Here is an 8,857-nt window from a genome sequence, read left to right on the forward strand (position 1 = left end):
GTTGTGTGTTTGCAGGTGACTGTCCGCTCCTCTGACCTGATCCGGTTCCTCTGCAGCTCCAGAAGTCGACTAAAGACCGATCGTTCCATGAGGTTTGAATAAATGTAGCTTGAGTTTGACTGAAACATCAGTGACTCGAAGGTTTGGTGAACTCCAGACACAAAGTGCAGCGTCTGTTCCAAACCTGTCTGGTTACTTGTGTCTGTGGTGAAGCTGGGTGCAGGTTCCTCACGTTATAGATGGAGTCAGTCGATGCAGTTTGACACATCTGCAGTGGATTCGGAGCTCTTCTTAATTTCTCCATTTAATTTCCCCTCATTTTGCATCTTTCTCGTTTTATCTTTCTGGGTGTGTTTGTCTGTCTGGTGGTTTTGTTTCAGTTCGGTCCGTGGCTGCTTGTGGAGGCACATTCGTTTACAAACCTGGTGTAATATCACTGTTCTGCTGCTGTTCTGGATCCTGTTTCCACTAATCTACGTTGAGGAGTTTACTCTACAAACACTGAGGGAGAGAAGAGGTTTACTCTTGGTTGTTGTTGTGTGAATTATTTGATGGATAGAATAATCATGTGCTTGGTGAATAGAGAAAAACAAACAATTTGTGTGATGGAAATCGTGGCGAACTGTTTTTCTGTCCTCTTCTTGTTCTTTGACTCGAGGATGAACTTTTCAGATTTTCGTCATCAAAGGTCTCTTCCCACAAAATGTGTAGCTTCCTCATTTAAATTTCCTTATCGTCTTTTGTAAAAATCTCTCCTCTGCCCTGAGCACATTCTGATGCCTTCATTCTACAGCCTCTCCTCTTTGTATGTCTTTGTGAATCAAGTGAAAATGAATCTGAAGGAAGCCACAGTAAATCTGACAAAAAGTTTGCACAATAGAAATTCCTATGGATTAGAGGCTTAGCTGTGTGAGTTCCAGTTAGTGTGTAGGTTTGGTTTGTTTATTTCTACTGGAAGAGGTTTGATCATTAACAGACTGTCGCTAATGCAGAATTATGAAATGAAACATGAAATATTACAACCATTTTATGGAATGGGGTTACTCGATGTCTCGGGGCGATCAGGACGTCGTCTCTTAGAATTTCATCATTTGTTGTAAAACTCTGCAGCGTCGCCAGGAAGTGGGTCTGATGTTGTTTTACTCCTCCTGAGGTCATTGCTAAGTAGCTGCAAATCGGTATATTCAGAATGGCATCTAATAAGAGAGCAATCCATTTATAATTCATCACACTCATAGCTCGGAATTCAATAAGGCGGGGGGGCGGGGGGGCGGGGGCGACTGAGGCTGCGGAGAATACAAATGCAAAATGGAAAGAGGAAAAAAAAACCAACCTGACAAACAGAAGAGAGGAGATTTATGCCCCGAACGAGAGAAGACGACACGTCACAGGCTCTGGAGCTGCATGACACTAATGCATCTGCTCCACAGGTTGTAGTGAAGTGAACATCTGGGCAAACTGGAGCTAATTATCTCTCACTGCAGCTACTTCTCCTACATGGTCGTGTAATACATCATCCTGACTGAGCTGAGATTACAAGCTCATCACAGCAGTAGTAGAAACCCCTGAGTGCGTGCCTGGGTTTTAAATGAATCTTATTTAAAGTTGAAGAAGTTTCACCGACTCTAATTCTCTTCTCTGCTGCAAATGTACAGATTCACTGCCGTCTATGTTTTCCCCCTCATTTAAGGACGTGGTTTTAGAGGATTTATGGATTTCAACGTTCAGATCTTGTAATGCTTTGACTCAAACCCTGAGCTCACACTCAAATAGACTCTGCTTGTGCTTGGATTTCCTGATCTTCAGCTCTTCTCTACGTTCACAGATTTCTCCTCAGCTCTTCTGAGATTCTTCTTTTTTAATGTTCATCAAGTTTGTAAGGATTCCTCAACCAATAGAACGCCAGGTGTGGTGATGACGAGCCAAATTGTCCTGCCCTTGTTCTGAGTGTGTTAGCTTTATGTTTTCGACGGTCCCATAAACTTTATTATTACACCTGCTCCCCGGACAAACAGCACCTTCAAGGAGCAGGAGTCCATAATAAACGTCGCCCTGTTTCTCCTCTATTTTAAATACAGCGTCAACAGAACGAGGGAGGGACCATTTCACTTGTCCTCATTACGCTGGCGTTCTATTGGTCGGGCAAACTGAGTGCAGGCAGGCACGCGAGCGCAGGAAGTCTCAGGGTGTGAGCGCAGGGTTTTGAGTTAAAGCAATTTTACATAATCTGAACGTTTAATCAGTAACTCCCGCTCTAAAATGGAAAGACCACACTGAAGATATAAATAAGAAATAAAGAGAGGAAAAAAAATCCCATTTCTCTGCTGTGAAATTGGTTTTCACCGTCACAACTGGTCAGAGCAGTTCAGTGCGGCTCCCGTGGCAATCTACGAGGTGAATTGATAATGTGCACTCGCCGAGCACTTTATTACCAACACCTGAGCAAATGCTTATTGGTGCAGTTATCCAGTCATCGGGCCGTGTTGCAGCAGCGCACTGCACAAAGGATTCCTGCTGATTACAGGTCAGCAGCTTCAGTCGGTGTTCTCAGCGAGCTGCAGGGACGCTGGAGGTGGCGTGATCGTGGCTGTGAGACGGTTTGATCTGAAGCTGCTGCTGATGATGACAGGGTTTATTCAGAATGATGCAACAAACACCCAGTGAGCAGCAGTTCTGTGGAAATGTCTTTTTCGATGAGGATCTGCAGAGAAGATGTGATGCAACCACAGTCAACATGGAGCAGAGTCTCCAGAGGGTTTACATCTTGTGGAATCTTTGACCATGAAGAGCTGTGAGGGACGTTTCTTCACTTCCCTCTGTTCGGAGGCCGGTGCTGTCATCTTGTGCTTCTGATGCCGCTCGGAGCCAGAGTCTGTGCAGCAGCGATCGTGAAGCTGCGTTAGCGAGTTCCCACCGGTGCTCGTGCTCGACCAATCAGGAGTCACGTCCGTCAATCATGAAGTCTCAAGTCGCAACTAATTAAAACCAAACTGATCAGAAACACTTGAACAAACATCAGTGAGATAAGAACGACCTAAAAGGACAGAAACCGTCTTTGAGCACAGTTATTCACGATGTACTTTGACTTTATGGTTTGGTCCATGTCCCATCTGCTAACATGGAGGAGGTGGGCTTTATGGCCTACAGGGGGCGATCATGATGATTCAGCTTCACTTGTGGGGAGCTGTCACGTCATCCATCTTTATATAAAGACTGTGTGAGGAACCGAGGCCAGTTTCAAAGTTAACGGACGACCTTCCCAGTGTGGGTGTTGTGTTCTCAATAAATCGCTGCGTGAGTCAATGTCCTTCACAGGCGAGAGATTATGTGAAAATTGGTTTTGCTTTTGTGTTTGGACCCATAATGCATCGTGGCAGGCCGACCAATCGGCAGGTGACCGCTCCAGAGGTTAGCCGTGCTGTGATGGATAGAATAACGATGCTACTTACAACCTGTGAAACTACCATACTGTAATTCTATCTGTTAGAATAGAGATCATTAATATTTATATATATATATATATATAGAAGCACATTGTTCAGATGAAACCCTGGATTGTATTCACAGCTTGTCAGATACGGCAGCTGAGAGTAATTGAGGTTTAGGGTTCAGTGAACAGTGTCTTGCACATCTGGATATTTGACACATTAGTGATATGGAGCAGAATCTCCATATCACTGAGTGTCATGTGACGATGAATTATCCTCTGGGGACAACAACCAATATGCTGGAGCTTCCGAGCCAAGACGCTGCGCTCGCTCTACACTTCAACAATTAACGCCAACGCTAATCAGAAGTAATTAGAACACGTACAGGACGGATGTTTACTTTGTTTGTCTGATTCGCTCCTAACATTTTGTCAGTTTACATCACAACACGAGACGTAACGTGACGCGCAGCCAGGACGTCCGGGTTCGAGTGACCACAACGAACTTTGAATTAATCGTGATATTGATTTGAAGTCTTATTGCTCAGCCCTGATTCCAGACATTATGTCTTGTCCCTCTCCTGCAGAGTCTATATATTTACATGTGGACTCCTGGTGCATAATGGAAACACGCTCGCTCTTCCACTTGAATGAAATGTTAATGTCAGTATTTTTCTTTGAAGCATCGCAGCGCTCCTCTTTAATTGTGCTGCTCTGTGCGTTGCCTGTGTCTGACTGGAACCTGGTTGAAGTATACTTCAGTACAGCGGAGGCAAAGCTTCAATTTGTAATTTTCCCATTATAATATGAAACGTTAAACTAGATAATTACAGTCTGTTTGTAGTAAGGGAGTTTCAGTTCAAACACAAATGCATGTGTTAAATGTAAATGCTAACATTTGAATAACAAAGGTCAAAGCCACTTTCAGACATTAAACAAATGGTGAAGAAGCTTTCTGTGGTGCTGCAGCATCAAGACCAGACCAGGGACGAGTTGTAGCATCTAACTGGAAGTCTCCTTTCCTACGAGCTCTGAGGAAGCACACTGGTCTCTGAGTTGAGGATAATGGTGAATCTGCTGCTACAGGGTGGTCTTCAAACGGTCTGTGGGATTCCACCGCTAACACTCGTGCTCCCTGAATGCCTGAAGGGGAACCCACTGGTCTTATAACCAGCCTCTTGTGACCAGAGCAAACTGGAGCTCAGTTTATCTCTTCACAGGCTCGGAGGGATGAGGCGCAGGCTAAATGGCTCAACGCTCTGGTCACACATGCTGATTTGATTCGCCGATCAAACAATGTGCTGCGATATTTGCTTTGCATTCATTTGTGTGAGCGACGAAGTCAGTTCTCCACCATCCGTCATTTATCCGCTGCAAACAGTCAGATTTAATAAGCAAGCTGCTAAAGGAGCCACTATTTGTACCTCAACTTTATAATTTGCAGAAAATTACTCAGATGTTCAGATGCGGATAATTTCTTGCAGGTAATTGTGAGAGTTGTTAGTTTAGATTCGAGTTGTGAAAAGTCTGCCCAATTTTCATCTTTACCTTAAATCCAACTGTAGAAAGAAGAACATATTTGCTTTCTTATCCCAGCTCAGGGTTTTTTAAAATCAATTCCTTATTGTTAGTTCTGCAGAAAAAAATGTTATTTTACTATTCTCCAGAGTAAAATAGTGATTTCTGTACTCGATGTGCCGTAGTTGATGCATGATGCCTTTTTGTTGTGGCATCTCAGTGCAGCGTCTGTGGTTCTGGCTGAGTAATATCTGCCAGAGCAATGAGCTGCTCCCGCTCTGTCCCGACGTCCCCCCCCCCGGGAACCCGGTCGGCTCGAGGCAGCAGCTTTCTCTCCTCCACAGCAGCACCACAACGGCTGACTGGCCAAATGTCTCTGACATATCTCTTGGCAGTTGTGTTTTGAGGCTCCGTGCAGACGTGTTCGCTGAAGCTGTTCTGTGACTCGTGAACTAAGTGGCTGTGATGGTCTTCTGTGCCTCAGTCCTGAGCCTCAGTCTCGTAAAACAAGAAAGAATAAAGCCGAGATGTGGATCCAACAAACAAAACTCCCTTCACACTCCTCAGCTTCCATTTGAAGTCACAGCCTCTTCAATGTCCGCCTAAAGAACTGGCAATTAGTTATCTGTTGCTTTGCTGCCTTTGAAAATGCAAAGCCGTGTTGTGCGTTTACCCGCTGGAGTTGTCATCAGGTCTATTAATTAACAAGTGTTGTTATTTAGACTATTCAGGCCGGAAGTTACTCAGAGCACAAAAATATACTAATGAAAAAACAACCAAGAAAAGTGGCTGGGGGCTGCAGAGTCAAACCATTTGTTTTTTGTTAGTAACTAGTTATTTCTTCTTCTTCTTCTTCTTCTTCTCTCTTCTTCTTCTTCTTCTTCTTCTTCTTCTTCGTTGGGTTTATTGGTGGTTTACGTCAAGGGGCTTTACCAGTATCCACTGAGAGATTCAACATCATATATTCCTTTTGTTCCTCTGAACCTAGTTAACTCCTCTTTTTGTTATATTTATTTCTGTGATTTGAGCAGCATCCTTTCCTCTGTGGTTTGCCTCATCTCTTTTATTTTTGTAATCACGCTCCAAACGTTTGTGTAATATATTACTTACGTAAACCAATCACACCTGGTTTTATGTGTCAATGCAAAACGAATATTGCTGAGTGAATGTTGGACTTTTCAACCTTGCAGACATTTTATATTTCCAAAAAAACTCTAACGCACCAAACGACAGACTCACTGAAAAAGCTTGATATGTCTCCTTTAACGCGTCCAGGAGTTTGAGACTAAAAACCCAAACCAGCTTTCCTGGGCTCCACCCTTTAGCGTTGCTCAGTGAAAGCTTGGGACAGTTCACCGTCACAGTTCAGTCTCTCTCACACATGTGGACGGTTTAACCCGACACAGATTCAAATTGATTTCCCTTCTCTGCTCCTGACAAACGGTCACAATCATCTGAGGTAATTAGTGTCATTTGTTCCATCTTCCCATATTACAGTCATTGTGTTTTAGAAACTGTGTGAAATTGATGAGCACCAGTGAGATGTCTGCGTCTTTCTCTACAATACACCAACTCAGATTGAAGTCAGCACCTAGTGATTTAAAACGCTCACATTTAAAAGCTGGAAGTGTCAAATACTGGCTGTCTGTAACCATGGCAACAGGGTATTTGATCCAGACTGAAATAACAAAACAGCTCCTTCCTCAGGTCAGACGATATCCTCGTTAGCCCCGGCTCTATTGTGTGTTTCGTGCTAATTACACTGAAGCTAAATTTAGATCGATAACGTGGTAAAAAGTTGTACCTGCTTGTTAGCATCGTCGTTTTGAGTATGTTAGCATGAAGACAGTTTCACGCTGCAGCCTAACGAAGCCGCTAGCATCGCTCTGGACTGTGGGCATGGACTGACGACTGACAAAGAAGGTTTACATGATTATTAACAAAACATATTGTCAATTATAAACAGTGTATTGATTAATTAACTAAGTGATAAACTAGATCACTGAAGTCGATGCCTCTTATGGGATCAAATGACCAGTGTGCAGGTTTTAGTGGCCTCTAGGGGCCAGGCTGCAGATTGCAACCAACTGAACCCGTTCCTCTCAGCCCATTTATCTAATCTCTAAAACCCAATGATTCTATTTTCAGGTGCTTTTCCACTAATGAAAACATAATGAAAACATAATATTTCTTTAAATGCTTCACACTGGTCCTTAAAATGATAGAATCTGAAATCTAGATCATGAACGTGTGAAAGCTCCGTTGGTGGGAGGGGTGTTTTCTTATTTTGCAGTTAGCTGTTGAGACCAGATTATGATCCAGTGTCGTCATCGTGTTTCTTTTTAATCTTTGGATATGAAGTCTTTTCAAGTGAAGACGTTGGATTCAGCTCTTTATTCTTTGCCTTTTACAAATCGTGATCAGTGAGAGAGGCTGCAAATGTTTCTTTACACTTTTAAAGTAGATGAAAAAGGAAATGATCCTTTTATTGACCGTTGGGATTCATTTTTTGGGTTTTAGATGTTGCAGAGAAGCTTTTTCTTTAAAGGGAATAAGTAATAAAATGCCAAATTGGAAGATGTTTTCATAGCCTCCCACACGACGTGGACAAAAGCTTCTTTGGCATCATAATGAACAGATTGAACACACAGAGATGGAGTCTCAATCCTGTAAATTGTGCGATGCAGATTTCAACATTTGACATATTGATATCACATTATCAGCCAGTGAGAGGGTTGAAGCCTTTTCTCTGTTCTTGAACATTGTCATCCTACCTGACCACCACCTTAATGACATTATATAAAAATGTCTCTGACAACAAAACATTTCAGTACTTCTGCAGAATCCTTCCTGTCTACATTGAAATGGTCTTTTATAGAAAAAAACAGTTTTTTCGCCTAAAAACACTATTACAGTGTTTTTTATTGGAGGATAAAAGAGAAACTGCTGCTTACAAATGCAATAACCCTCATATTTTTATGACCTTTCATTTTCAGCACAGTTTTTTTTTTTTAAAAAACAGCCTCAGGGAGTTTTGAAGTGGTCTTAGGATAGAAATGGGGAAAAATGAATATTGAAATTAAAAAAGAAAACCTTGATGAATGAAATGACTCAGAGGATCATTCAGTTTAAATGACAACTCTTCAGGATCCTCTTCATTCACACTCAACCAACAGTAATTTAAACCCAACCCATTGGGAGCCGTCAGACACGATCTGAACATCTCACAGGTTCTGTCAAGTACATCTTTCAGGTTTTGTCTCCGAGCGATTACACAACTCACGGTTGATCGGCTGTTTCTTAACGAACCAAAGAAACTCGCAGAATACGAGATTTCTTGGTTAAAGTTGCTATCGTCGGGGGTGATAGTTTCAGCTGTTCTCTCACACGCCAGAACTTGTTTCGCTCTCTCCTCTGTGTACCTGTCATTCAGATTCTGATGGACGTGCACCTGAGGTCCGGCCACAGATGGAATCATTTCTGTGGGGAACACTGGTCTTCGGTGCTGATCCTGCTGCGGTTAAACGAGGCTGACGTGGCTTTGACCGTGTGGCTGGATGTGTTATCATCGTCAAATCCTCCGCACCGTGTCCACACCGTGTCCACACCGTGTCCACACCGTGTCCACAGCGTGTCGAAAGCGCGTCTACACCGTGTCCACAGCGTGTCTGTGGTTTTACGTCATTAACAGGGAAGCTGAGATGAGGCTGGAGGCTTTTCACAGTCAACTGCTTTAAACATGTCCAGCTCACACGACACACAACTCACAACACACAACTCACGACACACAACTCACGTGAGCACACAACTGCTTTGATTTCCCTGCAGCTCTGGGTTGAAATTGACTTGTAGTATTAATGATGGTGACAGTACTTTACAGTAATATGTAAATCGAGCAATTAATCCCTGGTT

Source organism: Hippoglossus stenolepis, chromosome 9 (genome assembly GCF_022539355.2).
Source record: "Hippoglossus stenolepis isolate QCI-W04-F060 chromosome 9, HSTE1.2, whole genome shotgun sequence".
Classification (NCBI taxonomy): Eukaryota; Metazoa; Chordata; class Actinopteri; order Pleuronectiformes; family Pleuronectidae; genus Hippoglossus; species Hippoglossus stenolepis.